The following is a 21,324-nucleotide window of genomic DNA, read 5'->3' as shown; positions in this document are numbered from 1 at the left end:
TTTCATACTTCCTTTACCATGGGCAAAGTCTGAAAACAGTGATCTCTTGGATCATTTTTGTCTCTGATATATGCCCATTTTCATCTGGGATTTCATCAAGTGGGTTGAGAGGAGATTCAGTTTATACCAGACCTCCTGACCAAACAGTCATTATATTGAATATCTTATTCCTTGACTTTCCATACAACTAAAGCTTCTTTTTTCAATTAGCAGCACTTAAAACACATACACGTTTCTGGCAGGGATGTACAAAACGTATTAAATTTCCATGTATCCTACTAAAAGATGACACTGACTCTAATTCAATACTTTCTTCATGTCTCATTGTCATCATTCTCTACATTCATCATTATGTCCCATAAACTCTTGGCCTTCTTTGAAGTAGTTCTGCCTTTTTGGCCCGCCTCTGTTGATGTTGAGATACTGACTTCTCAGTTTCTTAAACACTTCTAATAAAACCTTACACTTAGGGAGCATTTCAAGATACCTTATATGAAAACTTATTTATTCCTCTTTTCCAGATGAGGAGACTGAGATTCTTCAAGACTAAGTGATACATCTGTTATACCACAAACCTCCTTTTTCAGCTGACGGTTTTGAAACTGAAAAGGGTCAGTATTGCAGCAAAAAGTCTGGGTGACCACCAAAAGTAAAAAGTTCTTTGAAAGACTTGCAGTTTGGTAACAACTCTTTGAGTTGTACAAAGATCTATCTGCCATGACCTCCCCATCCTTTCCCAAAATATGTTGTGAATAGTCTCAGTTGCCTGGTAGTTGGTCTTGCCCCCCAACAAAGGTGAATTATAATCCTGGACCCCTTGCTTTGCAAGTTGATAAGTAGCCCTCCTGGAAAATGTGTTCAATGAGAGGGGGGGGTTGTTTTCATATCTAAACAAGTCTTAAAAGAAGGAAAGAAAAAAAAATCATCCTAGGAAGTCTCTGGAGTGAAAAAGGCAGTAGTTAGACTTTGAAAATTTAAAAAAAAAATTAAGTGTAATAGCAATTTGTTCCCATCAGAAGATAGAATTATCCTTCAAGGTTGAGTGGCTCTAATTGGCCATCATCTAAGTCTCTTGACAAATAGCGCCTTCAGGCGGTACGGCCGTAATCATTGTTCAATTACATACTTGGAGCTTTCAAATGACCAGAGCCATTATTAGGCTTTGCATTAATAGACATACAGGCATATTTTAAGCACAGGGAGAAAATGTTTTTCTTGGGAAGATGAGTTTGGCTTGGAAATTAAGCTGTATTGTAATTACCTGTAATTTTTACTAATTGTACTTTAATTCCCTCTAATCTAATAATGATGATTGCCCTCTAATCAAATCATTTTGCCAAATGCAATGACTGTCAACCAATCAGGCTTTGAGAAAAAACTGACCCCTTCCCAAATTTAATGACAGCTGGCTCTAACAAAAAAGAAGAAAATAAAAGTATTTATTGTAATTAAGAATCATCACAGTCATGTAGAAAGAGACTGGAAGCTAGCTTGAAGGAGTGGGAACTGTTCTCTGACTGGTTAAAGAAGGTAGAGGTCCCTTGAGCAGCCAGGAGCAGAGGCTTTTATTTGAAGTCATATTTTTGTTTTTATTTTTTTCTCCTGCAGCTCATCTTATTGCCTACATATGTTTTCATTTGCAAAATGTCTATTCACAAGTCATAAGGGTAGTTCTAATGCAGGGCATCGTGACAGTCTGCATAAATGGCTTCTTAGTGTCTGTTATTTATATAGCAGTGGGAGGGCAGGCTGTTTTCTTTTTACCAAAAGGCTCATTAGGAATATTAAATAAGGTGATTTGCTTCACTGAATGTTCAGCAAGATTCTTTGGAAACTGACAGGTATTTCCATAGGAAGAAAATAGGTGAGTTATGGAGGCCTTTGTCCTCCACAGCCTATGGAATCATAAGCCAATGGGAGACATTTCAAATTGAAACACAAATTGCTGTTGCCATCTTTGGCACACTCTGGAAACTAGTATGCATTTACTTTTGTACATGTGATACTTGATTTTTATGGATTGTTATTTGTGTAGATGACCACTCAGTTATGAAGAAGCAAACCCAAAGTTTTGTGGATTTGAATTCTGAATTGCAAAGAAGCAAGCAAAAAAAAATGAAAGGGAGAGAGGGTGGAACAGAAGGAAAGAGAGAAATAAATAGAAGGGAGGAAGAAAGCAAGGAAAGAAAGAAGGGAGGATCGAGGAAAGAAGGGAGGGACTAGATGTAAAACAGAGTTGGAAACTTTGAAAAGGATCACCTGATAATTGAAACTCTCAAGACTCTGAGTCCAGTCCAGTCATCAGTTAAACAAAAATGAGAAGGGGTACAATAACACAGATTGGCTCTACCAATAGTTCTTTGCCTCTGGATCCCAAGATGCTTTTGGTGGAAATATATTAAGATAAAAGTCCTTTCCCCCTTGATTTGTTGGGTAAAAGGCTTTGTTATTGATGACTTTCTCTAACCCTGCCTGGAATAGAAAAGGAGAACTTCTTTCCCATTGTATCCATTCTTTTTTTTTTAAATTATTTACTTATTTTGAATTTTACAATTTTTCCCCCTAATCTTGCTTCCCTCTCCCTACCCCTCACAGTAGGCAGTCTGTTAGTCTTCGCAATGGTATACATTGATCTAAGTTGAATGAGGTGAGAGAGAAATCATATCCTTAAGGGAAAAAAATAAAGTATAAGAGATAGCAAAATTATATAAGATAACTTTTTAAAAAAATTAAAGTTAATAGTTCAAATGATGACTCTAGTCAAACTTTAGAGGGGCAGAACCTGCAGAAAGACTGAGGGATACTTTTTCTCAGTCCAAGATAACTTAGAAGTTCGGGAAATGTGTGTTTCACCAGGATGGGGGGGGGGGTTGGAAAAAAGCCCCAGCCACAGCTCAGCACAGTGCAGCCCAGCCCATCCCAGGGATTACCCGGAACAGCAGTGAGAGAAGGGGTGGTGAGAGAACTCTGCTGCACCAGAATGAGTGTGGAGTGAGGAGCACCAGCCTCAGAGCACCCCTGTGGTGAGAATCTACAGCGGGAATCTGGGGAAACCAGCCTGCACCTCCAGAGCACAGACCACAGACAGTAAGGGTGTCAGGGGAGACTGCAAAAATCTCTCTGCTCTCCCTGGGGCAGGACTCTGCTGTTTGACCACACTCAGATGCGGGTTGCAGTTTGGCCTTCTATACTAAGATAGCAGGGCCCTTTCTCACAACTCCAGGGCAGAGTGGAGTACCTTTGGTCATCTACATATCAAAGCACAGGCAAGAGAACATAAAACCTTGGAGGAATAAAGGTCCCAGTAGGGTGTCCCAAAAATAACCCCAAAGTGGGTGTCTTAATAATAATCAAAAATTCAGGAAGTACCCCAAAACCAGGCACAGGCTGGAGAAATGAGTAAACAGAGAAAAAAGGGGAGCACCATTGAGAAATTCTTTATCTATGATCCCAAGAAGGATCAAAATATTCAATCTGAAGATGAGGAAGTACAAGCTCCTGTATCTAAAGACTCCAAGAAAAACAGAAGTTGGTCTCAGGCTATGATAGAGCTCAAAAAGATTTTGAAAATTAAGTAAGAGAGATAGAAGAAAAATGGGTAAAGAAATGAGAGACATGCAGGAAAAACATGGAAAAGAAGTCAGCAACTTAGACAAGGAGATCCCCAAAAATTCTGAAGAAAATAACATGTTAAAAACCAGCACAGGGGGTGGCTAGGTGTTGAAGTGGATACAGCATTGGCCCTGGACTCTGGAGGACCCGAGTTCAAATGTGACCTCAGACACTTAATAATTACCCAGCTGTGTGGTCTTGGGCAAGCCACTTAACCCTATTGCCTTACAAAAATCTAAAAAAATTTTTAAAAAAACCAGCATAGGTTAAATAGATAAAACAGTTCAAAACATTATTGAGGAGAAGAATTCTTTAAAAAGCAGAATTGGCCAGATGGAAAAGGAGATAATAAAGCTCTCTGAAGAAAATACCTCCTTCAAATGCAAAAATGGAACTAACAGAAGCTGATGACTTTACAAGAAGTCAAGAAACAATACCAAAAGATTGAAAAATTAGAAGAAAATGTGAAATATTTCATTGAAAAAAACAACTAATCTGGAAAACAGATTCAGAAAAGATCATTTTAAAATTATTGGGTTACCTGAAAGTCATGATCAGGAAAAGAGCCTTGACCTCATTTTTAAAGAAATCCTACAGGAAAGTTGCCCTGATATCTAGAAGCTGAGGGCAAAAAATAGAAACTTATCTCCCTTGCAAAGAGATTCAAAATAACACCCCCCCCAGGAATATTATAGCCAAGTTCCAGAACACCCAAGTCAAAGAGAAAATATTACAATCAGCCAGAAGGACACAATTCAAATATCATGGAGCTGCAGTCAGGATCACACAGGACTTAGCAACAACTACATTAAGGGCTTGTACGGTTAGGAATGTAGTATTCTCGAAGGCAAAAGAGTTTGGAATGTAACCAAGAATCAACTTCCCAGCAAAACTGAACATACTCTTCCGGAGGAAAAGATGGACTTTTAATGAACCAGGGGAATTTCAAATGTTCCTGTTGAAACAAGCAGACCTGAACAGAAAGTTTGACCTTCAAAAAGGACTCAGGTGAAGCATAGTGTTTGGAGAAGGGTAAAATATGAGGAACTTTAAGATGATGAACTGCATGTATTCCTGTATAGAAAAATGATACTGATTATACTCATAGGAAAATTCTCATTTAATAGAGCAGGTAGAAGGAGCTTATATAGGTGAAGCACAACAGAGAGCTGAATTTGAATATATACTAAATTGTAAAAATGGAATCAATGACTAAAAGGGAAATGCACTGGGAGTAAGAGAAAGGAGAGGTAGAATAGGCTAAGATATTTTGTATTCATAAATATAAATATATATATATATACATATATATATATATATTTTTTACAATGAGCTTTTGCAATGATATGGAAGGGGGAAAGTGAGGGGAAATGAGGGAACCTTCACTCTTATCAGAAATGGCTCAGAGAGAAAAAAACATACACAGTCAATAGGGTATAGACATCTAGAGTAAAAAGGAGAGAAGGGGGACAAGGGGAAGAGGGTGATAGAGGAGAAGGTAGATCATAGGAAAGAATAGTCAGATATAACACATTTTCTTTTTTATTTCTTGCAAGGGGCTTGAATTGGGTGACCTGTCCGGGACCATGGGGCCAGGTGCTGGCTGGGTTTTAGGGGTGGTGTGTGGGCTCAGGGCCTCTTGGCCCCGGGACTGGTGATCAGTTTGCTGTGCTACTCAACTACACTACAGCACATTTTAGAAGAGAGACAGAGTGAAAGGAGAGAGAAAATGTAATATATGGTAGTGGGGAGGAATGGATGGAAGGAATTACAATCAGCAACAGCAACAGTGGAAAAATGTGGAAGTAACTTTTATGAGGAACTTATCATAAAGAATCTGATCCACCCAAGCCAGAACTGATGGTATCAGAACACAGACTGAAACACATTTTTTTCTCTTTCCTTTCTTTGCTTTATTTCTCATGAGGGTCTGTACTTTTTGGAGGAAGGGAGTATTGTGTTTGTTCTTGAACAGAAGTATTTTAGTAATGTATAGAAGGAAGAACATCACTTGTACAAAAATATTCATAGCAGATCTGTTCACGGTGACAAAGAATTGGAAATAAGTAAATGTCCTTCAATTGGGGAATTGCTTAACAAACTGTGGTATATGTATGAGATGGAACACTAGAGCTCTATTAGAAGCCAGGAGGGATGGGAATTCAGAGAAGCCTGGAAAGATTTGCATGGACTGATGTTGAGCGAAATGAGCAGAACCAGAGGAGCATTGTGCACCCTAACAGCAACATGGGGGTGATGACCAATCAGGCACAATATTTTATTTTTCTTCCTTAAGTATATGGTTTCTCTTTCATCACATTCAACTTAGATCAATGTGTACCATGGAAACAATATAAATACTAACAGACTGCCTTCTGTGGGGGGGGGGACAAGATTAAGGAAAAAATTGTAAAAAATTCAAAATAATTAAAAAAGTAAATTTTTAGAAAAAAATAAATTAAAGGTAATAGTCTTCAGTCTTTGTTTAAACTCCACAATTCTTTCTCAGGATACAGATGGCATTCTCCATTGTAGACAGACCCAAATTGTCACTGGTTGTTGCACTGAAGGAATGAGCAAGTCCATTAAGGTTGCTCATCACCCCCATGTTGCTGTTGGGGTGTACAGTGTTATTCTGGTTCGGCTCATCTCAATCAGCATCAGTTCATGCAAATCCCTCCAGGCTTCCCTGAATCCCCATCCCTCCTGGTTTCTAATAGAACAATAGTGTTCCATGACATACATATACCACAGTTTGTTAAGCCATTCCCCAATTAATGGACAGTCACTCAATTTCCAGTTCTTTGCCACCACAAACAGGGTTGCTATGGATATTTTTGCACAAATGATGTTTTTAACATGATATCCATTCTCATGGTCAGAATAGCTTACACCTTCACAGTGCTTTAAACAGTTTCAAGGCATTTTTGCACCCAGCAACATATTGTGAGGTACAGTCACCTTTTCTCTAATCTGTGGAAATATGATCAATCCTAACATGCTTGATATGTATGCTATGCTGCACATTTCTTACATGACTTTCTCTTCTGCTGTATGGTATATAAATGTCTCTGGCCTTTACATAGTATATTTGTGTGAGATTATAAACTCACACAGCAAAAAATATAGAATGATGTTATTGTCTATCACAGAGCTACAGGGTCTCAGTTTCTTCATCTCTAAAAACAAAGGGTATATACCAAATAACCTCTAATGTAATTCTGTCTAAAATCCTGTGAGGTTATGATCAACCTGTTATGATCAACCTGTAGGCTTTTGGGTCAGCACGATTGTAAAAGCTGTAGAAATTTGATTTGGCTTGGTTCCTTTCCATTAACTTTCATAGATGTCCTTCAAAGTCTAAGTGATAAAGGTTAGACCCAGACATCAGACAATGGGAAAGCCCCAAGTGGGAAGCAATGTGGCCTTCATAGCTAGACTCTGATATAGAATATTGTTCAGTTTTATCTTAGTTTCTTAGCTAGCCCAGGAATTCTTAACCTTTGTCTGTATCATGAACACGTTTGGCAATCTAGTAAAGGCTCTGGACCCCTACTTGAAACAATGTTTTTAAATGCATAAAATAAAATACATAGGATTACTAAGGAAATCAAATATTTAGAAATACAGTTATCAAGCTCCAGTTTTAAAAGCTCACAGGGGCAGCTAGGTGGCATCGTGGATAAAGCACCAGCCTTGGAGTCAGGAGTACCTGGGTTCAAATCTGGTCTCAGACACCTAATAATTACCTAGCTGTGTGGCCTTGGGCAAGCCACTTAACCCCATTTGCCTTGCAAAAACCTAAAAAAAAAAAGCTCATAGACCCCCAGAAATCCATACAGAGACTCCTTGTAGGCATATGGCTCCCCGGTTAACAACTCTTACATTTTTTTTTTTTTTGCCAATTCTGCTTTTCCATAACCACTTTCATTTTTTTTAAAAAAAAGCTCTTCTCAGCCACAACTCTTCGAAATTTAAGAAAAAAAAGTGAAAAAGGGGATTATGGGAAGAAGCAGTCCATGGCCATGTGATTTGTATGAGTTCTATTTTCCTAAATTCTGCAAGAAATCATGTCAACTCGATTATTGTAATGAGAAGGATTCACATTCTACTACTGCCCATTATTCTTCACATTCTTCCATTGCCCATTATTCAGCATCACCATGGTAAGACTAATGGGATGATGGCAAAAACAGATCTTCACATATAATAAATGAATACAATGCTGAGCCTATAACAGAGGGATTCAGTGATTGACTCTCAAGAGCAATGGAGATGCATATCCAGTTAGCAGAGACAATACTTGTTTTCCAAAAGCTTTCTAAAAGTCTGGAACTTTAATTATGTTGTAGACAACTGCAAGAATAATATCATGGATTCATAGTGTCCCACTACCTCTAGCTACAGATGACGCTCAGAGAGAGGAAGGGACTAACTAGTTCAAGGTCATATTGCAGAAGAAACCCGGAGAGGGAAGAGAATTTGTCCCAAGGTCATACAGCTGGCTAGAATTTAGGTTCCTTGAACTCCTGCAGTCTATCATGTGATAGGAACAACTGAAAGTAAAAAGATCTCAATGATCACCTTTAAAGTCTGAGTGGAACATTATGTGAGATTGAATAGCAATTGCAAAGGCTGCATGTTTCAAAATTCTCCATTTTGGAGTTCATCTTTTTAGTAAACCAAGAAGGGCACTTTCTTTTCTTTTCTTTCTTTTTTCCTTCCTTTCTATCTGGTTGCTTTCTGAGCAGAATAAAGATAGACTTTGGTGAAATGTACTGATGGGTAGGCATTGTCCGACAGAAAGATGGGTTCCATTGGGAATATCAGAGAGAGTTTCTACTAGGTAAGCACATGACTTTTAAATTTCTCATAGACTAAAGTAATGTAAGTAATATACTAAGGTTTTCTTGAAGTTTAAAATTAGAGTTGATCTTGCTTAAAATGCAAGATTTGTGATCTACCTTAAAGTAAGGTGGTACCAGAGTAATTTACCAACCTTTACAAAAATCGATACAGTCATTTCGAGCCCATCCAGCTTTCCCAAATTTTGCATTTTTGACATTTTTGCAAAATTATCTCCTAGCATCTCTATAGTAATTCGCATTGATTGCAATGCACTTGATCAGAGACAAAGCAATAAACTGTGGGTCCCGATGCTGCTAAAGTCAGCAAAGAAGCCAGTTATGGTTTCATTTTCTATTTTTGCTTTTTTAGGACTTTTTTTAGTGTTGAGACAGGGAACTTTGTGGTTTTTGAACTTGGAAACCACCTTTGCACTGGGATTGGCTAAGCTATCGTACACTAACTTCATTATCCCAAATGTTAATAATTGCATTTCAATAATGGCTTTCATTAAAGAACCTCCAGGCGCTTAACACACATCAATTAAGGTACAGCACGCCCCTGTGAAGCAGGTCAGGATTATTATGTCCTTAGAGACCCAAGGAGGTTATTGGCTGAAGGTCATAGAGCAAATTAGCAACAGAGTAAGGTGTAAGGGACCCATGAGTCCAAACTAACCTCTTATTTTTTCTTGATGGGTTTTTGAGTGGTGCACAGTACTGTATTTTGCTTTAATTATAAATGAAGAAGGCATGTACCACTTCAAGGACTTTATATTTCAAATCCAATGCAATAGATAACTTAGCCATCTACCTGCCTTGGCCTACTCAAAATAGCTCCCCTAATGCCAATGTTTTCATCCATGGTTGGGCTTTTATATTTCCTGCTCATAACAAATTAACCCAAGCCACTTGGATTTTAAACATTGATGCCGATATTTACCCCTAAGTGTAATTTTCTCATAAATCCACAGTTATGATTATGCTTAGCAATGAATTAAATTGCTCTTTCCACTTCCTTTTCACCTACAGAAGCCAAGTCAGTAACCATGGCTACACCTAGTGCAGAACTGATCACAGTCATATCCTGGCAGGTTGATGAACAGTGGAAGGGACGCCTGGTCCATTGCTTCTTGCTGGAAGAATTGGCTCTGCCTACTTGGAAATGTCTCAGGCTTTGACAGGCATTTTATTATGAAGGCCTGGAACAAGATTCAGAGAATCTCAGCTAGAAAAGGTCTAGAGAACAGTGACTACAAGGATGAAGAGGAAGGAGAGTTTCCTGTACGAGAACAGGCTAAAACAATTAAGATAGAATCCTGCAAAATTAAAAGCTGAGAAAAGATGCAATTGATTGAATGGTTTAAAATCCTGAATAGTATGGCACACGTGAACATGAATTTGCCTTAAGGTCCTTGGATTTCAATGGGGGGTGCTTTAAGAGTAATAAAAGGAAGTAGTATTTTCTATGATGATATTAAATATATATGGACCTTGTTACTCCCAGGAGAAGCCACAGACCAGAAATAGAAATAAGTTCCAGGAAATGCTGGGATTATTAATGGGAGAGTGAAAGTTGTTAGAATTTTATCTAAACTGACACCTGTGTTGGCACAAAATGGAGCAACCCCCCCCCCCCAGCCACAGTCTCAGAAAATGCATCTTGTAGACTCCAATAGCTCTCTGTTTGTATTTCTCTGCTGCCCTGAGCATATCCTCTTCTGTATTAGAATGATTTGTGTATTTGTCTTCTATCTCCTTCTTGACAAGGATTAGGTCTTGTGGATCTTTATTCTCCACGGGTACAATGCTTTGGCCATAGTAGCTGCTGAATGAATGAATGAATGAATGAATGAGTGAATGAATGAATGTCGTGGAGGGACAGGGTCAGAGAATAAATCTAATAAAAAATAATAGGATGTACCATTGAAATGATCTTGTATGTGATTTTTCATTTTCTTATATTTTTCTAGAGGAAAAAATCTTTTGAAATCTAAGAATATTACTAGTGACTTTATGTTTATATCGGGCTTTAGGAATTGGAGGTATACAATGTCCTTATATACATTTTCTCATTGGATTCTCTCATAGCAACAGTAGGAGACAGGTACTATTAGCACACTCTTTTTATAGAGGAGATGACTAAGTCATAGAGAGATTAAGTGACTTGCCCAAGATAGCCAGTCATGGAGCATTGTAACCTGATATTCCCCAATTCCAGTTACTCATGCAATTCTACAGGTATCATTGGCCTTTCAGGACAGTTTTAACCTGATGCTCTTTGAAGTGCTCAGATGCCATTGTAAAACTCTCCCATTCTCTCACTACCATCATTTTACACAAAGATTACTTTTTAATTAATTCTTTGTGTACAAAGTAAAATAAAAGGTTGGGACCACTGCACAATATTACTTTAAGATCTTCAAAATGTTTGACATATTATTTCATTTGATTCTCTTCATCACCTTCTAAGCTGGATACTATTAATATCCTCTTTATTAGGAAACTGAGGTGAAGGGAGGTTAAGTGATTTACCCAGGGTCATAGAGCTAGTAAGTTTGAACATGGTTTTGAACTTGGATTTTCCAAGTCAAGCTTTTCAACCTCCTTAAGAATCAACATTTACATAATTTATTTAAACGTGCATATGAATAATAAAAATTAAAACAGTTATAACAGACAAGCAGCTAAAAAATGTTACCAATACTATGAAGACATTGATCAGCATATGTAGAATTCAGCATCCACAGGCCCCCATCACTTTGCTGAAAGGAGAAAGGATATCTTATGATCTCTAGGCAACATTAGTCATTATAATTGCAAAGTATTTGTCTTAGGTTTCTTTTTTGTTTGTTTATATTATTAATTGTAAGAAAGATATCACTAATGAAAGGAACTGAAACTATAAAGGGCCAGCTATAATAGTAATAATAATGATAGTGATAATAATTTAAAATTATATAGAGTTTTAAGATCTTCATAGTGATTGATATTTATTATTTCATTTGATTCTCTTAACAGCCCTCCAAGACAGAAATTATTATTATCATCTTTGTTTTATTGATAAAGAAACTGAGACCAAGTAAGGTTAAGTGACTTGCCTAGAGTCACACAACTACGAAGTCTGCGAGACAGATTTTAAACTTGGACTTTCCTGAGGCCAACTCACACAGTCTTTGCACTGTGTCTCCTACCTGCCTGAATCTTCAGTTCAGATTATGATATTGAGCCCTAGGCCTTCCTCTCTTGAAGAAAGCAATATGGTTTCATTCTAGACAGTGCATACAGATCATTTCAATTGTTCTTTCTGCAGCCCTCACGATGAGTGCAGCCATCCACTGGAGGCTGGCTTTGTTAGACACCTGCAGAAAGAGGATTTGACATCCAAGCTGCATAGACTCTGTCGAGTTTCAGTTGCTCTCTCCTAATCAGCTCCAGCTTCCTTTACAAACTGCCTATTTCCCCTTTATCAGTCTGTTTTTCTTTCTAATTTGAACCTGGTTTGGGAACAGCCTGTCCAGAATTCAACTTCCAACCTTTACACGAAGGGGAGTGCTATTTGGCAAAGACCAGCTTACATTGGGTGGGGTAAGGATGAGATGGAAAAACAGAAGGCAGAACAAGGTCTGGAAAGCTATTTAGCCCAAAGTAAAGTGAGCTGAAACTTCCCTGGACTCTGAGCTCACTTCTGCTTTCCCTCTCGTTTGGGGACCAACTAGCTAGAAGGACAAGCTGCTAAGCAGTCCCAGTGTGAGAGTGCTAAGCCTGGCATGGTGAGCAGGGCAAGGTTGGCACATGGAGACAAGCCAAAACAGGGCCATTAAGTAAAAGCATCACTGAAGAAACCCATGCAAGCTGAGCAGAGCTACAGATCCAAGCAAAGCAAGATGCTGTGTTCCTAATTGCAAATGAATAACATCAAGTTACACTTTCCTACCAATGTGGCACCAGAGTTGTTTTTTCTTTTTTTCTTTTTTTTTTGCAAGGCAAACAGGGTTAAGTGTCTTGCCCAAGGCCACACAGCTAGGTCATTATTAAGTGTCTGAGACCGGATTTGAACCCAGGTACTCCTGACTCCAAGACTGGTGCCTTATCCACTACTCCACCTAGCCGCCCCTTAGAGTTGTTTTTTCTTATGGCCGCCAAATACAAAGGACAATATCAAAAAGAGTTGAATATTAAGTTGGGGGAATGTTAATTAGATTCCCTCCTCTCTGATAAGACTCAGATGAAAATTGTGCCTTCTAATCTGGCCATCATATAGAGATAAAATGAGATAAGTGTTTGTGGTGGCAAAAAAAAAAATTGGAAATTAAGTAAATGTCTTTCAATGGGGGAATGGCTTAACAAACTGTGGTATATGTAATGTCATGGAACACTACTGTTCTATTAGAAACCAGGAAGGATGGGAATTCAGGGAAGCCTGGAGGGATTTGCATGAACTGATGCTGAGTGAAATGAGCAGAACCAGAAAAACACTATAAACCCTAACAGCAACATGGGGGCGATGATCAACCTTGATGGACTTGCTCATTCCATCAGTGCAACAATCAGGGTCAATTTGGGGCTGTCTGCGATGGAGAATACCAGAGAAAGGATTGTGGAGGTCAAAGACCAAAGACTGTTACCTTTTTATCTTATTTTTGCTATTTCTTATCCTTTATGTTTCTTCCTTAAGGATATGATTTCCTCTCTCATCACACTCAATTTAGATCAATGTATACCATGGAAACAATGTAAAGACTGGCAGATTCCCTTCTGTGGGGGTAGGGGGAGGGAAGCAGGATTAGGGGAAAAATTGTAGAACTCAAATAAAATCTTTCTTGAATGACAAAAAATGAGCTAAGGGAAAGACCACTGAAATCCTAGAAATGAAAAATTCACTCAATTTGGAGCATCTTAAAAGTGGAAATGAGGGAAGGAGATGACCAATTCAGTTCAATTTCACAAACATTCATTAAATATATTGGGGTGAGTGTTGAGGATTCAAAGGCAGTAACCTAGGATGTAACTTCTAGCCCTCTCAGACCCTCTAGCCCATTGGCTGGATACAGTATGCACTCAAGGAGGTTAAAACTCAATGAGATGGGGCATAGGAATGTTCACTGAATGCTTTGACTAGTTCTGTTTTGTAAAGCTGTATGTATATCTGGCCACAAGCTATGGCAAAAGGCACAAAAGGCACACTCATCCTAGAATAAAATAACCATTTATCTGGGCCTGACTGTGCAACCTTCCCCTCTACTAGATGGTTCAGGTGGGGTTGCACAGTTTGATGGACACACAAGAATCCCACTGGGCCTCCTTCTGCAATTTAAGACATTCCAATCAGTTATAGATCAACAGGCTTCCTAAAATGTCTAAGGAAAAAGGAGAAATGGTATAATGAACAGGGAACTTGACTTAGAATCAGAAAGACTTGGGTTTGAATCCTACCTATGTGACCATGAACAATTCACTTTTCTTCCCTAGGTAGGCTCCGTTTTCTCATCTCTAAAAGGAGGGTTGGATTAAATGGCCTCTGAGACCCCTTCTAAGTCCAGAAGGAGGTTCATTTATGTGACCTTGGAAAAACAATTTCATTTCCCTGGATCTCAGTTTCCTCATCTGTAAAGTGAGGGGACCTCTGAGGTCACTGCCCATCCTAGATTTATAATCTTATACCAACCTACCCCACCATAACCCACTCCTTGATGCACTATTAGTAACAGAAGCAAAATGCTATGGTCCATAGGGTCTCAAAGAGTTGCATGTTGCTGAACAACAGCAACTTCAGTGTTACAGTATGGGGATGTGTGATTTCTATGGGGATTGGGAAGTATCAGTGATATTAAAAAGATATTAAAATACTGTAAGGGGGCAGCTAGGTGGCGCAGTGGATAGAGCACTGGCCCTAGAGTCAGGACTCCCTGAGTTCAAATCCGGCCTTAGACACTTAATAAATACCCAGCTGTGTGGCCTTGGGCAAGCCACTTAACCCCATTTTGGCCTTGCCAAAAAAAAAATCTTAAAAAAAACTAAGGGGCAGCTAGTCCCTGGAGCACTGGCCCTGGAGTCAAGGGGACCTGAGTTCAAATCTGACCTCAGACACTTAATAATTACCTAGATGTGTGACCTTGAGCAAGTCATGCAAATCCATTGCCTTGCAAAAACCAAAAAGAAAAAAAAAGGGCATCAGCTAGCACCTTCCCCCTCTACGATTACCTTATATATCCTCTGCATGTGTCTTAAGCAACTAGGTAGTATAGTATAGAGTGATTGTTCTAGAAGTAGAGACAACTGGGTTTAAATCCAATCTAAGATAATTTCTAGCTGTGTGACCCTAGTCAAGACACAACTTCTAGCAGCCTCAGTTTCCTCATCTATAAAATTAGAAAAATAACACCTACTTCCCAGAGTTGTTGTTAGGGTAAAACGGGGTGATTGTTCTGACATGCTTTGCAAAACCTAAAATCCTCCCTAATTATTAGCTTTGTTATTTGTATTCCAAGCTTCTAGTACAGTGTGAGGCACCTTATGAGCCATCAGTAAATATTTATTGACTAGTGGGGGGGGAAGCATCATGGAAGAACACAGAACAGAAAAGGGGAAATTATCAACACATGTAGGAAGACTCAGGCCCAAATGCTCATCTAGAATGCACAGAATAACAAAAGAATCAACAGAAGGCTGCAGGTGCATTGGGTGAATCAATCCTCTCTGAAGATTTTTAAGGTCAGCTTCTGTTTCTCCACTCCACTTTTTAATAAGTACTATTAAGAAACAAAGTTCAGGTCATTGATGTAATTTCTCCCCCCCGCCCCACTGCCTCCCAAAACAAACACTCACACACATCATTTTCAGGGGAAGTATTGTTTGGAATCACATACATGTTCACCTGCCAACACCATCTCTAGTCCTAGACAAAGATGGACTGAAATTAGAAATGGTGGTGATAGCCTTTATTTTTAAAGAGGAAAATATTTGCCCAGGTAACCTCAGCTTTCTCATCTCTAAAGTCAGGGTTGGATTAGATGGCCTCTGAGGCCCCTTCTAGGTCCAGAAGGAGGATCATCTATGTGACCTTGGAAAACTTCAATTCTTCATGACATCATTTTGGGGGGGGGTTTGGCAAAAATACTGGAGTGGTTTGACATTTCCTTCTCTAGATCACTTTACAAATGAGGAAATAAAGTCAAACAGGGATGAGTGATTTGCCCAAGATCATTCAGCTGGTAAGTTTCTGAGACCACATTTGCACTCAGATGTTCCTGAGTCTAGGTTCAGAGTTCTAGTCACCGCTTCACCTAGCTATCTTCTTGTTTTTAAGTGGAAAAGATTAGAACCTTCTAACTAGACTCTACTAAGGAGTGCAGAAAAGAAGATTCAGACATTTAAGAATGATAGTCAGAAAATTTCAAAATGAAAAGGACTTTCTGGCCACCATTTAGCAAACAAGAATGTTCAGCTGCCCCAGCCATGGCATGCCCTAAGGTTTCTAGTGAACTGGAAATATAATTCTAGCCAGCTCAAGGACCATCCCTGAAGGAAGATCTACCAGAGGATGTCTGAGATGAGAAGGTCCAACCCCTCCCTCCTCCCATACTGTAATCCCATCTCTCCCAATGTCACAAGGAGAGTTTCCTTTCTGCATGATCTGACATCAAAATCTTTTTTTATTCATAATGCATTGACACTTTCACTAGACAGGAATTGATCCTACCACATGTACATTTTAAACGTACCAAAGTGAACATGGATCTCCAAAGTCCTTTTCTGTTTATTTTTTCATCGCCTTGTGATGTATAGGCAGTTTCCATTACATGTAGTTAGAAATAAATTGTGGCATATTTTTCCACAAATAATATACACTCAATACCTTATCTACAGTAATAAGACTAGTGGTTGAAATATTCATGCCTGGAAAAAAATCATTATGCAGTTGTGTCTGATTAAAGTTTTATTGCATAATTCCAGACTCATGAAACTATGACATTTCCTCCCTCTGGGTGACAATTCTTAGAGAAAATCACTTTGAAATGACCTGTTTCACAATGGAATATACTTTTAGCATCTACTTTCTGGTAATGAGTCAATCGAGGGTGTTTGAAAAGTATTTGAACCCTTCTCTTATGTGCAAATGGTAAGGAAACTGGCAGTCATTTGCTGTTACATGAATTATAGCACCAGCCTCAAGGGGGATTATGGTATCTGAAATGGAGTTCAGAACTGGTTCGACTTTAAAGCCTGGTGCCAAGATCAGATTGGGAGTGTAGTGACTTGGAATTGTCGGTGGCCACTCCTGGATTCTTTAGAAGCATTTACTCAAGAAGATTCAACTATAATAGCTGTTCTCGACCATCCAGTGAAACTTGCTTTTCATCAATGAACCCAGAAACCAACCCATCATCACGTATTTATTGTCTACTATGTACTATCATTATGCTTGTTGATGTTCAGTCATTCAGTTGTGTCCAACTCTTTGTGATCCAATTTGAGGTTTTCTTGGCAAAGATATTACAATGGTTTGCCATTTCCTTCTCCAGCTCACTTTACAGATGAGGAAATAGAGTTACACAGAATTTAGTGACTTGCCCAGGGTCACTAAGCCTATCAAATGTCTAAAGCCATATCTGAACTCAGAAAGATGAATCTCCTTGATTACAGGTCAGATACTCTATCCACTGCAGTGTTACCTGGCTAGTGCTAAAAGATACTCACCCAAATGCTTAATGATTAATTTATTAAGCATCTACTCTGTGTGGAGTATTGTGCTTGACAGGTAATGGGAGACTTAGAAAAGTTGAGTAAGACCCAATACCTGTCAAATAACTGTGAGAAAAATAAAAATACTCAATAAACTCATGAAATAAATATGTCAGGCAGTATGTGAGGTGTGACAGAGATGGGGTAGGGACTGATTTGGGGAATCATGCAAGGCTTTAGGGTAAAGGTGGCAACTGAGCTGGTACTTGAAAGACAGGCAGCATATAAATAGGCATAGATAAAAAAAGAAGACATTATAGGCACAGGAAATAAACATGCCCCAAAGTTCAGAGGTAAAAGTAAGTGTAGGAAGTAAACGAAGGATAGTCCAATTTGATGAGAGTATAGTATACATGGAGACAAGTGATATTAGATGGCTATAGAAAGGCAGGATGCTATCAGATTGTGGAGGGTTTTGAATACTAGGCTGAAAAATTTGACCTTTAGTCGGTGTTCAATCAGGAGTTATTGGAAAGTTTTGAGAAGAGACTGGACATGATCAGGCATATACATACATACATATATATATATATATATATATATGTGTGTGTGTGTGTGTGTGTGTGTGTGTGTGTGTGTATGCATACCTGTGGAAGATAAATGGTATAAAAGATTGGATTGGAAAGAAAATAGAAGCTGGAGGCATTTGGTAATGAACAAATGGTTGAAAGTGAGGCAAGTGAAAGTGAAAATAGAGGACAGAAGACAGATTGTGGGTTTAGTCTGATGCACACCCTAGATCTGGGAAGTGTCAGTTTTAAAAAATTTAAAAACAACTTCATACTAAGTCAAATCTTTAAGATAAAATAGCCCAGGAAGGTTGAGAACGTCTCACTAAAAGACACAAAGAAAAACAATTCTTCAAAAAGGGGGAGTTGGCAAAAGGCGCCAATGTGGATACACAGAGGACTCACTGATTGACTTAGATTTTTCAAAAAAGCCCTAGGAAATCTTTCCAATAAGACTAGGGGATAAATTAAAGATAATCAATATCATCACTATTATTTAACCAGGCTAGAAATAATAGTTATAAAGTCAGACAAGAAAAAGAAATCAGAGGGATTTGTATAGGCCAAGAAGAAACACACAACTTGATTTTGCAGATAAGATAGTGAATCTAGAGCAAGCCTAAACAGATAACTAAAAATTACTTGAGACAATAAATTAAGTGAAGTTGCAGGATATTAAAAAAATTCACATAAATCATTAGTGCTTCTGTATATTACCAAAAAAGCCAGTAAGAAGAGATAGAGAAATTCCTCTCAAAATAGCCACAGTCCTGAATTTATAAAATACTTGAAAATCCATATACCATGACACTCATGAGAACTATTGAGTGCAACAACAAAACAGTTTTTACAGAATTAAAGGCAGACCTAAATAACTGAAGAAATATTAGTTGCTTACGAGTAGGCCAAACCAATATAATAAAAATGACAATACTACCAAATGAATATACTTATTCAGGGCAATACCAAAATGCCTAATGATTATTTTATAGAGCCAGGAAAAAACAATAACAAAATTCATCTGATGGAACAAAAGGTCAAGAATCTAAAGGGAAATAAAAACGGGGGAAAGAAGAGTTCCTACCTAGCAATGCCAGATATCAAACCATATTGCAAATCTGTAAGCATCAAAATAATCTGGCACTAGTTAAGAATAAACAAAGCAATCTATCAATGGAACAGATTAGATATAAAGCCTACAGAAGCAAAGATCAAGGCACAGTGTTTGATAAATCCAGAGACCCAGGTATTGAAATAACAGTTAACTGGACAAGCACAGCTAAGAAAACTGAAAGGCAGTCTGACAGAAATTATGTACAAAAGAGCAACATCTCCCAATACCAAGATAAGTTCCAAGTGTGATAAATGACTCAGACATAAAAGGTGATATCATAAACAAATTAGACAAGCAAAGAGGCAATTACGTTTCATATCTGTGGGTAGAAGAACAGTTCACAGTCAAATAAAATGAGAGAGAGAGAGAATTACAAAAGAGAAAATGTATGATTTTGATCATATAGAATTTTCAAAAACTTTTGCACAAACAAAATTAATATTGCTAAAATTAAAAGGGAATCAAGTAACTGGAGGAAAATCATTTTAACAAGTTTCTCTGACAGAAGTCTCATGGATGAAATGGATTAGGAATTGCTTCAGCTTGATAAGAATAAGATCCATTCCCCAGTAGTTAAATGATCAAAAGATATGAATGAGGAGCATTCAAAGAAAGAAATCTGAGCTATCAAATAAGAAGAAATGCTCCTAATCACTACTAATTGGAGAAATGCAAATTAAAGCAACTCTGAGGTTCTACCTTTCACCAGGCATATTGGCATAGATGACAAAAAAGGAAAATGACAAATGTTTTAGATATTGAGAGAAAACAGACATATTAATGTGCTGTTGATGAAGTCCAGAATTGTTCTAACCATTCTGTAAAGCACTTTGAAACTAGGCTCAAAATGTCACTAAACGCTACACACTCTTTGACCTAGAAATAATGCTATTCAATCTCTTCATGAAAGACAAGAATGAAGAAAGGAAGAATATGTACCCACATTGATAGCAGCTCTTTGTAATGGCCAAGAACTGAAAGCTTAAAGGGATGCCATCGATTGGAGAATGACTGAACAAATTATGGTATACAAATAGAACAGAATATTTCTACACTCTCAGAAATGGCAAAATGGACATTTTCAGATAACACTGGGAAAGCTAACATGAATTCCTGCAGAATGAAGGGAGTAGGCAGAACCAGGAAAACAATTTAGATACCAACAACAATATTATAAAGATAAATAACTTGGAAAGCCTTAAAAACTCTGATCAATGCAATCACTATGACACCAGAAGACTGATGATGAAATATGCTACCTACCTCCTTACAGAGAGGTGATGGATTCAAGATGTAGAAGGAAGCATATATACCTGTGTATATGTGTTTGTATACATATAGACACAAACATCACACACACACACACACACACACACACATATCTGATGTGGCCAATGTAGGGATGTCTTTTATTTGACTATGAATATACATTATAAAGGCTATGTTCTTTTTTCTTTTCTTAGATTTTTCTTTTTTGTTTCCTTTCCTTTTTTATGTTCTATTTTCCTCTCCTCTACTCTCTTTCCCTTTCCTTTCTAGTGGAAGAAAGATTGTGAGAAAGGATTAGGCAACAAAAAATAAAATAACTACAAGAACAAAGGAAAGAAAGAAGGGCAGGAGTCACTGAAGCATCTTTTGAATAATACAAAGAGAATAGAAGGGAGGTGAGAAAAGAGTACAGACAAATAGGACAGCTTTTGAAACCTACAAGTTGATCTTATTCCATACTCTAAAAGGAAAGGACACTGTTCATCAGAGCTAGTTGTAATTTTCTGTAAAAAGTGCATTTTTTTCTCTTCTACTATGTCTATAGAAATGCTCACTTTTATTTGTTATTTCCTAGAATCAGAATTTTTAAAAAGATATGTATAGAATGATGGCAACAAGGAAACCTAACAGATGAATTCAAAAGTAGTTTTTGTTTGCCTTGTTAGACATATTGTGACTAATTTGGATTGAAGATAGGATAGGATTCATAATCAGAACAAAATTTAGGGTAAATTTATATTATACTATTAGATTGATGAGGTACTTTGCATTCATTATCTCATTTGATTCTCATAATAACCTTGCATTATAGTTGCTACCATCCCCATTTTATAGATGAGAAAAGTGAGGCTTTTAGAAGTGATGGCTTTTGATCATATAGAATCTGGAAACAGGTCTCCCTGGCTCCAAGCTCTATGAACTACTCCATGTGACCTCCCTTTTCAGTTCTGGTTTTGACTTTTGCCAGTGCCTAGCAAACTCAACAGAACCCAATAAAAATAGCCAAGATGAATTGGGAGATTGTAAAAGAACAATTCACTGCCCCTGATGAGTTCAAGTCACCCTATAAAAAAAGAAGATATTGGCAACTGGTCCCATCACTTCCTGGCAAATAGAAGGAGAAGAAATGGAAGCAGGTCAGATTTTATATTTTCGATCACTGTACACAGCAGCCACAGCCATGGAATTAAAAGATTTCCTTAGAAGGAAAACTATGGTATATTTGGAAAGC

The sequence above is a fragment of the Macrotis lagotis genome, chromosome X (assembly GCF_037893015.1).
Source record: "Macrotis lagotis isolate mMagLag1 chromosome X, bilby.v1.9.chrom.fasta, whole genome shotgun sequence".
Lineage (NCBI taxonomy): Eukaryota > Metazoa > Chordata > Mammalia > Peramelemorphia > Peramelidae > Macrotis > Macrotis lagotis.
The sequence above is the reverse complement of the archived record's forward strand: the minus strand, read 5'-3'. Positions refer to the sequence as shown.